The sequence below is a fragment of the Peromyscus californicus genome, unplaced genomic scaffold (genome assembly GCF_007827085.1).
Source record: "Peromyscus californicus insignis strain IS unplaced genomic scaffold, ASM782708v3 Scaffold_10__1_contigs__length_136768540, whole genome shotgun sequence".
NCBI lineage: Eukaryota > Metazoa > Chordata > Mammalia > Rodentia > Cricetidae > Peromyscus > Peromyscus californicus.
In genome coordinates, this window is record NW_026294391.1 from 96,018,376 (window position 1) to 96,034,818 (window position 16,443).

Sequence of the window (16,443 nt, forward strand, 5' to 3'; positions counted from 1 at the left end):
AAGGGGAAAATATAATAAAGTTGACTCAGGCCATTTTAGTTCAAGATTGGACTGTTACTAGATGGTAATAGGCAAATAGTTATTTCGCTGTGGGCTTTTGCTTCAAATTATGTTCTACTTGTAGAATTTCTGTGCTTATCAGTCCAAACATATTCATGGATTTTTTGGTAGTAAAAATGTTAAGTAAAAATGTACACTTTCTATAAATTGCTTTCAGAGCATCATAATGACTGAACTTTTTAACCCTTTAATTCTGAAGAGATGGAGCACTTTGCATTTATTGGTGAGGAAAAAGATCAGTTTGATGTAAAATTAAAATCTGTTTGGCATTTCAAACTCATTGAAACATCTGCAAACTGAGCATGGAAAATTTTTCTCAGTTTAGTACATTTCCAATAATGTAGCAGAAGTTAGTAAACTGGTAGTTTTGGGCTAAAGAATAATGCATGTCTAAATTCTATGAAAATATATCATGATGAGAAGAAACAGAAATAAAATCTGATAAAATGATTAACATTTCTGTCAATAGAGCAAGTGATTGGTCCTTGTCAATCAGCTAAATGATTCCTATTGTTTAGAATCCTGAAAGTGATGGACTAAATGATGAGGTTGTTTTGGCATTTAAAGTACTGGTGATAGTATGATTTTAATAGCAGTTTCATTGTTTTTGCTATATCTAGAATCTTCCAGTGCCCTGAGTTTTAAATAAATGGTAGATGTGAAGGCCTTTGAAAAACCCTCACCTCTATACAGATGTTCTGACATGAGATATGGAGTTTGTAAGCCACATTATCCAAATGGATTAGCTCAGCTCATTTGCTTATGTTATTTTCCATGGAAAGTTTAGATGTCAACAAAGAAAAAATAACATAACTATGTGAATTTGGTTATTATTGCTTAAAATTTTGTGCTCAAGGTTTTTGTTGGGTAGCATTTTGCAATTAAATGTAGCATTTTGCAATTAAATGTAGCTCTTATCTAATGAATATATAAGGACGAAGGCAACTTTTTCAAAAGTACCAAAATTTCACAACAAAGGATATTTTAGGAGACTAAAACTCCATATTGCAAGCATTAATGATAAGCTAAATCCAATTTCTTTTTTGTTATCCCATCTTTAAGGCAATTGTTAATATTCAAAGGTGATTTAAATATTCAAGCTGATTTTTTTTCTCTTTAAATTACAAATCTTGTTTAAAGAGCTCTTCACCACCTTTGAGATGTTTTCGGTTCCCACGTGTATTGGAGTTACAAAATGTGTCTGCTTAATGTGCAGTGTACTCAATGCAGCCTTGGGGAAATCATGAAACAACAGCTCTCTGAACTAGGCTTAACTTTACAGCATTCTGAACAAGGAGCTTTACCTACTGTAACTCAGCTGTATGTGGTGCTAAAATTACTTATTGACTTGTAGAAGTTATTTTCTGAATCCCAATTTAAAGTTTATCTTTTAAATATCTTGTAACACTGAATAAATTATTAATAATAAGTACTCTATTATTTTTACTTGTACCTGTCAGTGTGGTGTATTGTGTATGGTTTGTGCACATTTGTGTGCAGGTGCATTTGCAGAGGCCAGAGGAAAGACATCATGTGGTCTTTTACTCTCACCATATTCTCTTGAGAGTCTATCATCAAATCTGGACTTGGGCTGATGGCTAAAAAGTCACAGAAGTCAGCCGGGCGGTGGTGGCGCACGCCTTTAATCCCAGCACTCGGGAGGCAGAGCCAGGCGGATCTCTGTGAGTTCGAGGCCAGCCTGGGCTACCAAGTGAGTTCCAGGAAAGGCGCAAAGCTACACAGAGAAACCCTGTCTCGAAAAACCAAAAAAAAAAAAAAAAAAAGTCATAGAAGTCCTCCAGTCTCTGCCAGTCATAGAGCTGGGGTTACTGACAGATATGCTGGGGTTATAGACATACATGCCAGCATATCCACTTTTTGATGTAAGTGCTAATATCCAAACTAGAGTCCTCATACCTGTGGAATAATTTTCTTACCTACTGAGCTATCCTCTCAGCCCCAAAGAATAATGACCATTGAGATTTTTTTTAATGAAAGAATAGAGTCAAGTAAATAAAAACAATTCAGTCACCTATACAACGACAGCATGATGAGGTCCATATTTTCAAAACGGAGCCCTACTTTCTAAGCTTGACCTGAACATACTCTGTAACTTAGCCTTCACTCCAATTTATAACATCATAGTGAATTATAGCATTTCTAACAGAAAACAATAGTACAATTAAAGTTCAGTTCAAAGGCTTCTTTGTGGTTAGTCTGAACCCCCTGCCAATTTGTAAAGTCACACAAAATGATTAACTGGGAAACAAAAGCTGCCCAACATATTTTACTTGTGCTTCAGTTTATTCTCTATTTCAATTCTTAGTGTTGGAACACATTTTTGTGCAAATTTCTAGAGTCATAGACAAAGACACTGAATAATATTAAGTTCATAGACATGCATTACAAAGTTTAAATAAATAAACTTTTGTTTTTGAAGGTTCTCAACCTTTCTAATGCTGTGACTTTTAATAAATAAAGTTCCATGTTATGGTGATGCTGCTACTTCATAACTGTAATTTTGCTTCTGTTGTGAATTGTAATGTAGATATCTGTGCTTTCCAATGGTCTTAGATGATCCTTGTGAAAGGGTCCTTTGATGCCCAAAGGGGTCATGACCCGTAGGTTGAGAAGCACTAGTTTAAAGCTAACATTCACTCTGTGTGCATCGAATTCTCCATAGTAATGTTCTGTTGTGTATTTTAACTCAAACCTAGTATTTTGGATTTGATCATTTTATAGAGTATCCTACACTTCTAAAAAAAATGATGGTGTCTCAGCATAATACTTTTTGCTTCCATGACACCAAGCTTCCAAGACCTCATTTTCCATGAAAGTCAGTGTCTAGTAAGGGCATCAAGCTCAACAACCGTGCTCCAGAGGCTGGACAGAAGGTGATTTTCTTTTTGTTTTAGCAATGCCAAATTCACGTCTAACACCAAAATGCTTAGTTTCTTTGATCTTTATTTTACAGAAAGCATAATATTTGTAATCCTTTAACACCAGACTGAAATATCTTTTATGGATATTCCAAAAGTTAGGATCAAAACAAGCATTTTTTTTGTTTTTATTCATTGGCCATGTGTTTTTATTTCCACACATATAACTCTCCACTGTAACACATTCCCTAAGAGACTGACCATGTTAGGATGGGACATGTTGATATTAAACAACTCACTACATCAGGGAAAAGCTTATTCAAGCTTGAGTCAATTCTGAATGAAAAAACTCCAATTGAGCCAAAAACTGGACTTCACCACTAATTGGTGCTCTTTAACGCTGGCTTTGTGATAAGCACTGTGTTGACCACTAAGGGATAAGCTATAAATGAAATGAATAGTGACCTTGCAAAACAAATAAGTTCATTGTTGGTTAGAAAATCTTCCAAATATATCTATCATCACCTGACCATAGGGAATCATGACACCTAATTCCTCCTATAACTTATCACAGCACTTCACTGGCTTGAACCTTCTTTTGAATGATCTCTTGTCTTCTGATGTCATTCTTAATGTCCCTGGAAACACATAAAGCTCAGTTGTACCCTGACTCTTTCCATAAAAATTGCAAAAGTAGGGATAAAATTAAGCTTCTGAGCAGCCATATTGCAATGTCAACTTGACCTCCATGCCATCTAACCATCCAGAGTTTCAAAAATATATTTCCAAATTCTGGGACCCAGATTGGTGCAGGGAATCTCAGTACCATATAGCATTTCAAATCCATCACTACTAAGTTTCATCTTGGTGAGTCAAAATTGATATAACCTTCTGATGTGATAGGGTAATTTGGCAAGCTTCTTTGAGTTTTTGTATTCCGGCTATTGTGAATTTCAAGTTGTGCTTTTCAATATTAACTTCTGGTGCCAGTAATTAGCAGTCATCTTTGTTGTTTGTATCTTTTGCACCCAGTGCTAGAATATATTTGGGGAAAAGGAGAAGAATAAAAGTATATGGCTACATGCTAGTTTTTAAGATTGGGAGAGAAATGGGGCAGGAGAAAGGGAAGGAGAGAAATGGGGCAGGAGTGAAGAAGGAAGGGGGAGAGTGGGAGGGAAGAAAGGAGTGAGGGAAAGGAAGGAAACAAGGAAAGACTACTTCTCTTGAAGTAATCTACTAGTATTAGTTACAGATCAAGAAAGTGAAATTCATTACTCTATAGATAACTCTCCAACCTTTAGTTGTATGGTAAAATACCCAATTAATGCAGGAATGGAGATTAAAGATGAGCTGTTCAGAAAAAGTCAAATAGGATGTACAGGTAGCACAAATGCTTGTCAACAGGAAGAGCCGAAAAAGAAATCACTGACACCTTGAATTTTTAGTTTCAGTAAGAATGCTAATTACTACCTTTCTCATTCTAAGAGGTTAGGGTAAAATCATCCATGCCCATAATGTAAAATGCATTCACTGTAACATGAATGTGCTACAAGACAATGCATATTTCTCTAGGGAACTGATTTCAAAAGAGTTTGCAGCTTTTTGTCCTTGAAATTTCTAGATTTTTACCCTCAAACTTGAATGCATGGTTTGTCATTTTTAAAAAATATATGTTGAGGCAGGAGGGTCAGAAGTCCAAGATCATCCTTTGTTGCAGAGCAATAATGAGTCTAGCCTGCGGTACATGAACCCCAGTCTCTAGAATGAAATAAAATAAAATAAATAAAGTACTACTAGAAGACTCACAAGGTATTTGATTACTAGAAAAATATTGGATAAGGTTAAATTTATTCAATAGGATTTCCTGCAAAGAAGCAGCACAGGTTTTTAACCATGACACCTTCTAATTTTGTCTGAGAAATGGAAAAAAAAAAATATGTGACTGAGACCTTCCCTCTCCACTCAAAGGCTTTTAGATTTTCTCCTCCTTTTAGTGACTGTGTTACAGAACCAGAGTTGATTGTTGCTTTTCTCTTAAACTGAGTTTCTGACTAAAAGGCAGCTGCGTACAAAGAAGACTGACATGATCAGAGACTGCCCCCTGCCTTCCTACATAGCAATAGAATTCTCCTGCTGTTTTCATTAAAAAAAAGAGAGAGCGAGAGAGAATCTTAACCAAAATTTAAGACTTCAGGTATAGGCTGTCTATATATGATATATTTTATCACTCAGTGACTCTGAATGAGGAAAAAAATAAGAGACATTTGCTGTGTTAAATACTACAAAAGATTATCTTCAGACATTCCATGCACCAATAAAGGGATCTGATGCTGGATTTTTTTTTTCAGTTAAGCAGGTGGAAAAAGAAAAGAAAGAAAGAAAAGAAAAAAAGAAATGTCAAAAATACTATTTAATACAATTATAGAACTTAAAAAAAACTCTTAGCTATTAAAATTTGCTTTAAAGCACAAAATATATGTGGATAGAAGGATTATCAGAATGTCTTGCATCTATATCCTCTGGTAAACAAGGAAATCATAAAAAAATGCCCAGGTAAATTTCATTTGCCTTCTTTGGTTCTGAGGAAGTAACCCTTTGCCCTGGAGTATTTTGCTATAATTGGGGTGCTCGATTTGAAATCTGTCTCACCATCTTTTGGGAAGTGTTTAGGGCTCTCTGGTTAAGAGGTGAAATAATAATGACTAGTGATCTGTCCGTGGCTGGAATTTATAAGAAACTCCTCAAAATCTCACATGATGAAGGATTTCTTCCTACTTAATAACACATCTCCTTACATTCTTCCTGAATTTCTAAATCAAGAGTTTTAGAAAGACATGCCCAGTGGACAGAAGAAATCTCGCTGGGAAGAAACCCAGTGGTCAGTATTGGGGTCTCTTCCTGTTCCCTGGTCAGTTAGTATTTGCATCAAAGTGGAGGAATTTACTCTAAATGACTCTCTTTTTTTTTTCCCCCAAAACAACTTCCCTAGACTTAAAGAAGTGTCAGGAATACAATGAAGACCCCGGCTAATCCCTCTGCCTGCCTCAGGTGCCTGAAAAATCCTCTACAACTGAGATGCCTGAAAGACCTTGTACAGAATTTACTTTTCCAAATTTCACGTGTGTCCTAAATGTCGCCCGCCATGTGTTTATTCTCCCTAGCCAGTGTTTCCCAAATCCCCACAGCTCATCAGATCAGCAACTCTCTGCTAAGCAGTTGCCTAGAGAAATCAGGCTGGCTGGATGTGCCGCAGTCGCCTGGCCGAAATCAGCGCTCAGAATCCGGCTGGCTGTGGCGAGAGCGCCGCTCAAAGGCAAGCTTGCCTGCGGGTGTCAGGCTACTCCAACTCCTAAGCCTAAGAGCGCTTTCAGCACACTGGCGAACTTTCTGTCCATCCTATCACAGAGTGGGCTTCACTACTCATCTCTTGTCCAAACTTTTCTTTTTTTCCCCAGAATGGAGAGAATAGCCTAAAGAGCGAAATATGGAATAGAAAGAATAACTATCACCCTTGTCGCCCTCGTCCTCATAATTGCACTTGCTGTGGTCCATTTCCCCGAGCCGGTTTCCTCGGGAAATGACAAAGGAGACCAGGTTTTGGTTGATGGTATCTTTCTCCCAGGCCTCAGTGAGATATTTTTCCATAGTAAATATTTCATAGGGACTCATATTTACAATTTTGAAGTAAAACAAGCGTCTCCAGCCCCCGACACAGTCAACAGAAGTCGCGCTAGAAAAGAAAGTATGAAAACATTCCACATTTGCTAGCATAAAAAAAAAAAAAAAAGACACGTGGGGAGTTTTCAAAGAAGAGCGCTTGATTATTTAAAGAGGAGACATACGTTTTTCGCTTTGGTATTTATAAACTACTTTCCATTAACAAAGCGAGTCTACAGATGCAAGTGTGGTGCAGCCTGCGGACTTGGCAACGCTGCTGCCGCCACCTGTGTGGCAAGCATCATACAGGAGCATTCAACAGATGCTTCAAGCAAACTGTGATGGAGTTCTTTTTTCTTGCGTTGGGTTAAAAAAAAAAAAAACCACGGGTGGTGGACAGTATGTTCATTGCCAAATTAAATTTCAAGGCCTTTCAAAGTGTTTGAATTTATTAAAGATAGACTCTCAATCCTCAGACGCCCTTCTTACAATACAGTTAAAGCCCTTCTCACAAATCTGGACGCGTGAAGAGAAATATGTGGCACCAGGGCACCCAGAATAAAGAGGAGGCTTAACTCTCCTCATTTCTCCCAACTCTTCCTCCATTCCTGGGTTCTGTAAGCTACTGGGGTCAACAGTTCCATAGCTGTAGATGGATGCCTTCCTGACAGCATTTTTTCTGGATTTGAACCTTCAAACCACTACGTTCTACCCTTTGCCTTCTCTTCTACATAAACACTGCTCTGCCCTTGGGTCCCAAGTAGTTGTAGTGGTCTCCATCTGTTGCTCTGATCCAGCTACCTCCGAGCAGTGGGGAAAACAGTCTCTATTTCTCCAAGCAGCTGCTCATGCTGCAGAGACACAGAGATACCGCCCCCCCCCCACACACACACATAGCATCTCTATTCATTCCCTCTGTTCTGTTCTGTTCTTTTCCTCTTTTGTCTGCGAGAGTATCTCCTCTCCTAGGCTTGGTTTTGCTGTTACTGGGGGCGTCTTGGTCAGGTGGATCAACCTCTATACTGCAGCCTGGACGCAGCAGGCATCTGCCTGGCCCGCAGCACTCCAGGGTTAATGGGGAAAAGAGTTCGGCTTGCCGGGCTTCAACTGATGAGTGCACAGTCAGTTGTCAAAAGGAAGTTTGTTGGTTTTTTTTTCTCCCCTGACCTTACTTTTATGTTTATGCCTTGATAGCCTTTGCAGAGGCTGGGCAACTAACTGTGCCTCCTAAACTCTGTTGGAGATACTTTCAGCTCCCCGAGAAAGCCGAATGAGCTACCTTCAAGGTCTGTTTTGAAGCCCTTAGCAGGGCGTGTGGGGTGGCATCAAGAAGGAATTTAAAACTGCCTTCTTAGGTCTTGAAAGCCAAGGGTATTTATTTCTCCCTTTGAATTTAAGAGTAGGGGCAAGGGTAAGGAAGCCAGCCACCAAACAGGGTTGTGGCCATTAATATCTGATCCTGTCATTTTGTCAATCCTTCCTGATAGAGGGAAGAGTGAGAGTAGGAAGGAGACCCTCAGAAAGTGTTTCAAAAATCAGTGAAATGTATAGTACTTTGAAAATGTGTTACAGGAACTAAAGTGCCTCTCTCTCTCTCTCTCTCTCTCTCTCTCTCTCTCTCTCTCTCTCTCTCTCTCTCTCTCTCTCTCTCTCTCTCTGTGTGTGTGTGTGTTTCTACCTCTCATCTCTCTCTGCCTTTCTGTGTGCTTCTGTCTCTCTGTCTGCCTGTTTCTGTGTGTCTGTCTCTGTCTCTTTGAGTATCTCTGTCTCTCTGTCTCTGTCTCTCTGTCTCTGTCTCTCTGTCTCTCTGTCTCTCTGTCTCTCTGTCTCTCTCTCTCTCTCTGCAGCATATGTTTAAATTTGAACCTTTGAGGGTCGAATTTTGAGACTGTCCCCATGCCATATCTGGTGCCATAGATGACCTCAGTTTCCCTGGTTCCTGAGCCATATGAATCAAGTTAATCACTTCCCCACCCACGCCACAGGGTCTCACGGTTCCCTGCCAGCAGATTCCAGACGCACTAAGATTCTGGTCCAAACAGGCCCGGAACAGTGTAACCCTGAGCACTGATTGGCTCTCCTTGGCTCCTCTTTGGCTCCTCCCCTCATCCCTGGTTTTGCCTAAGAGCCCTGTGCAGCCTCACTGGCTCTGGGTAGGCGCTCTGGTGCTCACCGAGGTAGCTTCCTCGGGTGCACTGGTCTTTATGATTGAGCCCTTGGAGCAGCAAGATTGTTAATCTTGGTTGCTCCTTTGGCCTGTCTCTCCCTTACCTTACTATTGCATATGAACTTTTCTTCGTTCTGAACATCGATTGTCGTCGGCGTCGTGGAGATCGTCGTGGTGCTCCGGTGGTGGTCTTCGTCCGCTTAGAATAGTGTAGTTAGTTAGGGGCCTTCAAAGAAGAAAGAAGAAGCGATTGGCGCGGTGATGCTGGAGGTGTCAGTTACTATGCTAGAGTAGGGTAGTGAAACAATACCAGCCAAACCTTTCCGGGGGGCGCAGGTTGCCCACAGGAGGTCGACTTGCCGGCGCTGTCCTTCGCGCCGAGCTCCCTCCATCCTTCCTCGCGGCGCGCAGCGCAGAGCAGCGCACTGACTGCCGCGGGCTCCGCTGGGCGATTGCAGCCGAGTCCGTTTCTCGTCTAGCTGCGGCCGCGGCGACCTGCCTGGTCTTCCTCCCGGACGCTAGCGGTAAGTTGGAGCCCCTGGGCGGCATTGCTAGCTGAGACCCTAATGGCTTGTGGAGAGGATGAGGTAGGGGAGCATAGACAGGTCCCGATGGTGGCAGCCTGCAGGACCGCACTGGTTCGGGAGGATGGTTGGAGCGACTCAGAGCGCTCAGATCGCGGGGAGGCTGGGGTCTCTGGAAGAGACAAGAACGTAGGTTTCACTAAAGGAGCACTGGGAGGTTGGAGGACCTGACTCGAGATGTAAGCGCTAGAGGGAGGCAAGGATCTAGGGACCCTTGCGCTCAGGGAAAGCTGTGAGAGTAAGACTGGGGTGGGGTCTCTACAAGTAAGGGGAGGGGGAGGAGACCAGGGAGGGGTGGGAAGGAGGAGGAGTAAAACTCAACTCGGGGTTTCTCTGGTCGAGGGGTTGGGCTGAGAAAGGTGCAATCGAGTAGGGGGATGCAAACTGTTCACCTTATTAAGAAATCAACTGGAGCCAAGTGGGATGGGGGCTCAGGGCTTGAGGTAATGGGAGCCGGGCTGGAGGTGGGGGGGGGGGCAAATGATCCCTATTATGTTCTCATTGAAACCGACCCTCATTTCATACGTTAACTCTGGGAGATAACACACTGCGGATCTGTATTTTGGTCTAACAGCTGCTGGCTGAATTTGAACAGCGTTGCTGATGGTCACGTAAGTTTAAGAGGATAGTATAAGGGTATCCAGCGAGCCTTTTATTACTTTACCTAAGTCATTTGACCACAGTTTTATATTTTGAAAAGAATTGTGGAAAAGTCTCCGACGCTGCCTCTTATCCAGATCTCTTTCCTCAGCTTAACCCCATACCACGGAATTGCTAAACATAAACAGGTTGCTGGTTCCTGGTGCGACATAAAGTTCGTCATTGCAAAACATGTCTGTGTGTCTGTTTCTTTTCTGCGCCGATCCCTTTGCGCCTTGCTTCCTATTAGATGCTAGTAGGCGACTAGGTGACAGTCTGCATTATTTTCGAGACCCCTTATTTTAAGTGACAGAGCCCCTTCAACAAGCACAGAAGGTGACACTCAGCAGTTAGAGGATATTTAATTTAGTTCAGAATCACTGCCAGTACCTGGCAGGTTCTTCATTAATATTTACCAGTGTAAGTCCCATTCAAGGAAGCTTTACCTGATTCGTTTAACATATATGCCCCTTACCATACACCTTCTCAATAGGCTAAGCAGGAAAATGTCCACTGGGGAGAAATGGATTGAACTCAAATGTTGCGGGGGGTGGGGGGGAGAAAATGTTGCGCACTGAGTAATTTCTGCACTCCCAGTTTGTTGCAGACAACCGTGACCTCACATAAACAGTGGTGAAAAAAAGATGTGATATCAAGACAGACTTTAATTTTTTTCATTAAGAATTTTATATAGATATATGATAGACATACATACATACATGTGTATATAAAATCATACACTCTGACAAACAAAACATTAATGCAGCATACATAAACTGTCACCTGAAGTTCACTGCGCAACGACAATGAAAATGGGCAATTAACATGCACCACAGAAAATTATTTCTTCATTTCTTTTGCAGCATATCTCTCTCTCTCTCTCTCTCTCTCTCTCTCTCTCTCTCTCTCTCTCTCTCTCTCTTCTCTCTCTCTCTCTCTTCTCTCTCTCTCTCTCTCTCTCTCTCTCTCTCTCTCACACACACACACACACACACACACACACACACACACACACTACTGCCCTTTAGGAGGAATATGATTTTTGGCATCTTTCTTTTGGGAAATCATCTACAACTCCCTACCCCACCCTATAGGTAGGCGTTTTTTTCTGCCTATACTTGGAGGAGGTAGACCATAGGGTATTTAATTATGTTTTCCATTCACTTAATTTGTTCTTCTGGTCCTCTTGGGAACTGAAAAAATATATTTGCTCTGTGCACATCATTTCTCTCCTAATAGCACCTATCATCTGCTGCAGCAAGCCCAACTCAAGCCCTGCATATCGGAAGGTGGATAAGGCTGTGATTGCAATGGCCAGGTAGGATTGGGGTGCTTACACCAACAAAGACAGGAGTTTTTGATCCCACCACAGAGAGAGGGAGGCCTGTTAACCCTTTCTCTGTTGTCTTTTGGGGATTTTTTTTCTGCCATGTAGAGTTGTCATGGATGACAGTGATGACTTTTTCAGGTAATAACACGACAGGGTTTGGTGCAGTATGAAGTCACGGGAAAAAGAAGAGCGTGAGACCTGATGTTTTTGAGAACCTCCTGGATGCCAGGCAGGGATTCAAGAGTGCTGAATATATGCTTTATTTCATAAAATCTTCATAGCATCATTATGAATAGGAAAATCATATGTCAAATGTTATTGATACCAACCAATTTTCTCCCCAATTTCCAAAGATTCTCTCATAGATTAAGGCAAAGAAACACAAAGTGCTTCTTTGTGCTTACATGGTTACCTGAGAAGAATGTATCTATTCTCCAACAACAGAAATAAAAACTGAAGGGCTGCAGTCAAGGACTTGCTGAGCATGTCCACGACAGTACGTTTGATCTCCAGCATTACAAAAACAATTCCCTAATTTTAAGCTCAATACCTGTGACAATGTGCTCCTAATCTACTAAGGATTTTAAAAATATGAGCACTGACACGACAGAAGACAGTACATTTCCCCTCTAAAAAACAAACTCTAAAATTCTGTCAGGTTAGCAGTATTCTCAATATTGCTTGGAATTTAACTGTTTAGGAATATTTCTTAATTGGGCTGATAAATACCCAAACCTCAATAATAGTCTGAAAACTGAATGAATCCTCAGTATCTTCCTGTTTCATTTTTGTTCCTCCAAATAAAGGAAGCACAAAACAATCATAATTTAGGGTAAAGATAGTCAGCAACCAACATGAAGTGTCTTCAGCTGCTCTTAAATTGTTCCAAGCCTGAGACTGAAGGCTGCAGTTTTCTGAGCCCTGCTGCAAAACAATAATTAAGTTCCAGGATCTAATGGCTCCATAGTCTCCAGACTATTTGGTTAGTATCATTAATATGTGTCTTATCATTTCACTTACATAACAGTGGAATTCTTCAGGAAACAAGGATATATAACACTTGTGTTGAGATTATTTTAGTAGATCATCCTTCAAAGCTTAATGTCTAATGAAATAAATGCTTAGTTAGTTCATTAATTTAGGTAGCCATAATCCAACTGTGAAAACTTGACTACACTGGGGTCAATAAGATATTATTGTAATATAGTAACACATAGTAATATAATATATAGTGGTGTAATAAATTAACCTTACTTGTTCACTGTGAAACATTATAACATACTTTGATTTTTTAAATTATTTTGCAAAGCTGTATTTTATATTATCATTTGTCATCATTATAAAACACCTATGTTACTTTTCTGTGCATTGTACTGTTGAATCTCAGGAGAAAATCACCAATCATCAGTCTAACGAATGCATAATCTGTCACTGCCTTCAACCAAATATTTTATGATCTCTTTAAATACAGAGAACAAAACTGCAGAACATCCTAGTAATCTCCATTTTACACCCTCAGCATTGCAACCAACCAAGAATTTAAGGTGCACCATCATTTAACCGGCCACTATTAGGCATTTTAATGCACAATTATAATAGTATGAGCAGGATTTCAAATAAGATGTACAAGATCTGGAATGTTGAGTTTGTGTCCTGCTACCCAGCACCTACCTCTGCTTTATCTTTCTGCTGATTCCTCTTTCCAGCTATGGTTAAGACTGTACCATATACACTGTCCTAAAGGCACAAGTTATAGCACACATATACACCTAGCTGCCATTTAGTACTATAGTTAAAGTTACCCTGATTCATACATGGTCTAATTGGAAAAAAATTGGAAAAATCTTTTAACCCACAAATTGCCTTTATGGCCCTTTGCATCACTTGAAATCCTACATTCAGGAATATTTTTCTTTACTTTTAGTAGTGTCCTCTTTTAACCACACATGTCTACTTAATGGGCTAACAATGTCATTGCCTATTAATGAAGCATAAGTGTACCATAATTATCAGAAGGCTTTGAGAACCACACTATCTCACACAACACCATATATTGGTATGCTAAATTTCATACAAAAGTGTATCCTCATTCATTCCTAAATATACATCTCCTAACATCAAGAAACACTGAAAATGTATGGATGGTCAGCCATTTCATTTGCCCCAAGTTTCTAAGCATTCTCGGGATGGTAAGTAGAAGATATTTTCTGGGGTATAAGAAAGAGGGTACGTTTCTGATCAAAGCAGTGAATGAATGAGAAAAAGAGACTTAATTGAAGTCTCCCAGGAGGCAACATAAATTATTGTGGTAGGTAGTTTGCCAAGCCTTAGAGGAAAGAGTGTGAGTAGTGTGTTTGGCCTTCTACAGAAGATGAGACAGTTGGACTGGCAGTGCAGCAGGGAGGGTGAGTGCTCCAAGATGTATTATTCAGTAATGACAGGCTTTGGGGTGCATATAGTGTAAAAACTGAAAACAACTCAATAGTATGAAACCATGTCAACTAATGTCCAGACAAAAATATCAGTGGATTAAATGTCTACAGTGGCCATGTTTTTTTCATTTTCATGAAAACATATTTCTTCTTTAATGTCATTAGTAAAATGCCTTTGATTAAATGTCTTGTGTTCGTATCTTTTTTAAAGTTCATTTTAAACTCACATATTTTATATCAGGAATCAAGACTCATTCAATGTTTTTATGTACAGCTCCATACATTCAAATCAAGAAGATTTGATCAAGTTAGAAAGTAGTTACTCTTAAGAATATAATAAAGGATAATGATAATAGTTGCCATGATTCATTGAAAACTGCTGCATACTATATAATACACATGTATAAGATGTTTATATATGTTTTCTCATTTAAGCCTCACAACTATCCCATGAGAAGTTAATAGTATTATCCAGGGTTTGAATATTGGAAAACTGAGGCATGGAAGCAGGTGAAATATTCTACTCAACTGTAATGAATAATCTCAGGCCTGAAAGCAGGCACTCTTGAATATAGTGGTCATGTTATTACACATTAAAGTCTCTGTTTATTTTAGGCATTGTTTTATAGTATCAGCCTTAGACTTTGAACAGGTGGATATGGATATGGAGATATTGACAATCTCCCTTAACAATTGTCAAGGCAATAAAATGGGCATATAACATTTCAAGTAGATTTAGCCATCAATTAAAAAAAACAAATCAAATAATTTAGAAACATTGATTCTAGCAGACTGGGAGGTAAGCAGCTGAGTGAAAGGTTGTTGTGAAACATGGGGTCAAAATATCAGCATTCATGAGCAAGGTGATTTTAATTTTGAAGCCTACCTAGGCTACATAGCAAGACCCTTATTTAAAAATAGTAAGTCTTGTCTCAAAAAGGGAAAGAAGAAAAGCAAAGGTCATGGGAGTTACAGATTTGAACACAAACAATGAAATGATATCAGGGAAATAGCATATAGAGTGATAAGACAAATACACAGGCTGCTACAGTTAAGTATGCACAGTTTTATATGGTGTGTATTGGTGTCACTGCAGCATAGATCAATCATATTTGCTCATTTTTAGAAAGCTGGGTACTTGTGAGTCAAGCAGGAAAATTGAAGTTCTGGAAGTGAATAACAGAAAGTTGCCAGAGTTATTGGGGAAACATTAGAAAATATGGAGAGACTGTGGTATGAAGCTCACCCTAGCAAACATTCCTCAGGCCTATGTGGTCTTCCAGGTCTGGCTCATACCCTACCACCTGCAGGAAGTTTTTTGCCAACTGGCACTTATCTATGAAGAAGGCCTTGTCTAAAATCTGTAATCGATTAGGAGATTTAAATTAATTGTGCTGCTAATTGTAGGAACTTAATGTTTTGTACCTCTAAGAACTCAAGCATTTAGCACAATTATTTCCCTGGACGTAGTTTCAGACAATTAAAAATTTACAAATCTTAACTTAGATTAGCTAAAGTTTAGTCCTAAAATACAGTTTTATTTTTTATTTCACAGTGAAATATACACATGCCGAGTGAGAGCACATGCGGGTGTGTGTGTGTGTGTGTGTGTGTGTGTGTGTGTGTGTGTGTGTGTGTGTGTTTGACCATCTGGCTGACTACTCGTTAGGTGGTAAACATGTGCTTAATATGTAGGACCATATTAATATGTATTAACGTGCTTAATATGTAGCTCTATTCCATAACTTCGCTATTATTTGAACTTTAACCAGTTAACTCAATGATCCACATTATTTTTGTGATGTGGGTTCATGGGCAAGTCTACTTGTCTCCTTTTTCTAATTATAGAATATCAGAAGTTACTATTCTTAAATTGCTTACAGTGATAAGATCATGAATGTCTAGGTTTCACATTTTTAAGCATTTAAATTTAACTTTATGATTTATACTGTGTTCGTACATTATTCTGTTTTTGGATTAGTCATTGACTTCTGGAAGCTTAGTAGGTCCATATCTTCTACTTTCACATATGATCGAAAAGAACTTGAGGAAATTTGATGCTTTTATTCTTGTGTGAAATAAATCCACAGGAGCTGGCACTATTCTAGCAATATTTTCAGACCTATATTTAAGGGAGCAAAAATGAATGGGTTTATTGATAGACTTATTTCTTTATCCTTTCATCACATATTTCCTTTACAATCATTGCAAATGGCAAAGAATGTATAAAATAATTATGCAGTAAAATGATTATTCATTGATACCATGATTCTTGCTCTTCCAGATCTTATTTAAGTAGCCAATATAGTAGATTCATTAGGTGGGAGGATTAGTTCCCTCCTTTCATTGGGTAACAATCTATCTCAATTTTTAAAATACATCTATTACTGAACCTCAACCAATTTTTTAAATTTTATTTAATTAAATCTATAAAATGTACTCTCCATATGTAGCAAATATATATATTCCAAATGAGTCAACTATAAGATGAATAACCTGTAAGGATAGTGGAATTTCATCAAGTATTATTTTAAGGTCTTGGTGTATCTACAATGCTATTTTAGATGATTGATAGAAGCTAACATGCATGTTATATAAAACTTCCCCAAAGAAACTAGTATTCTATTCTCCCCTACTTAGAATAAATGAGAGGGAAATGGAACTGACCCATTTTCCTCGGATCTATCACTTCTTT

General features: G+C 39.2%; 1 protein-coding gene across 2 annotated transcripts in view; it reads left to right on the forward strand.

Moving 5' to 3' along the window:
- Positions 1-8,719: 8,719 nt before the first annotated feature.
- Positions 8,720-16,443, forward strand: part of Htr2c (5-hydroxytryptamine receptor 2C) — a 221,730-nt gene continuing 214,006 nt past the window's right edge. The window contains exon 1 of one of the 2 annotated variants that reach the window (XM_052737768.1): positions 8,720-9,287. The gene's annotated coding sequence lies outside the window, so the exon portion shown is untranslated. The remainder of the gene's footprint in view (positions 9,288-16,443) is intronic. The other variant, XM_052737758.1, reaches the window with a different exon arrangement.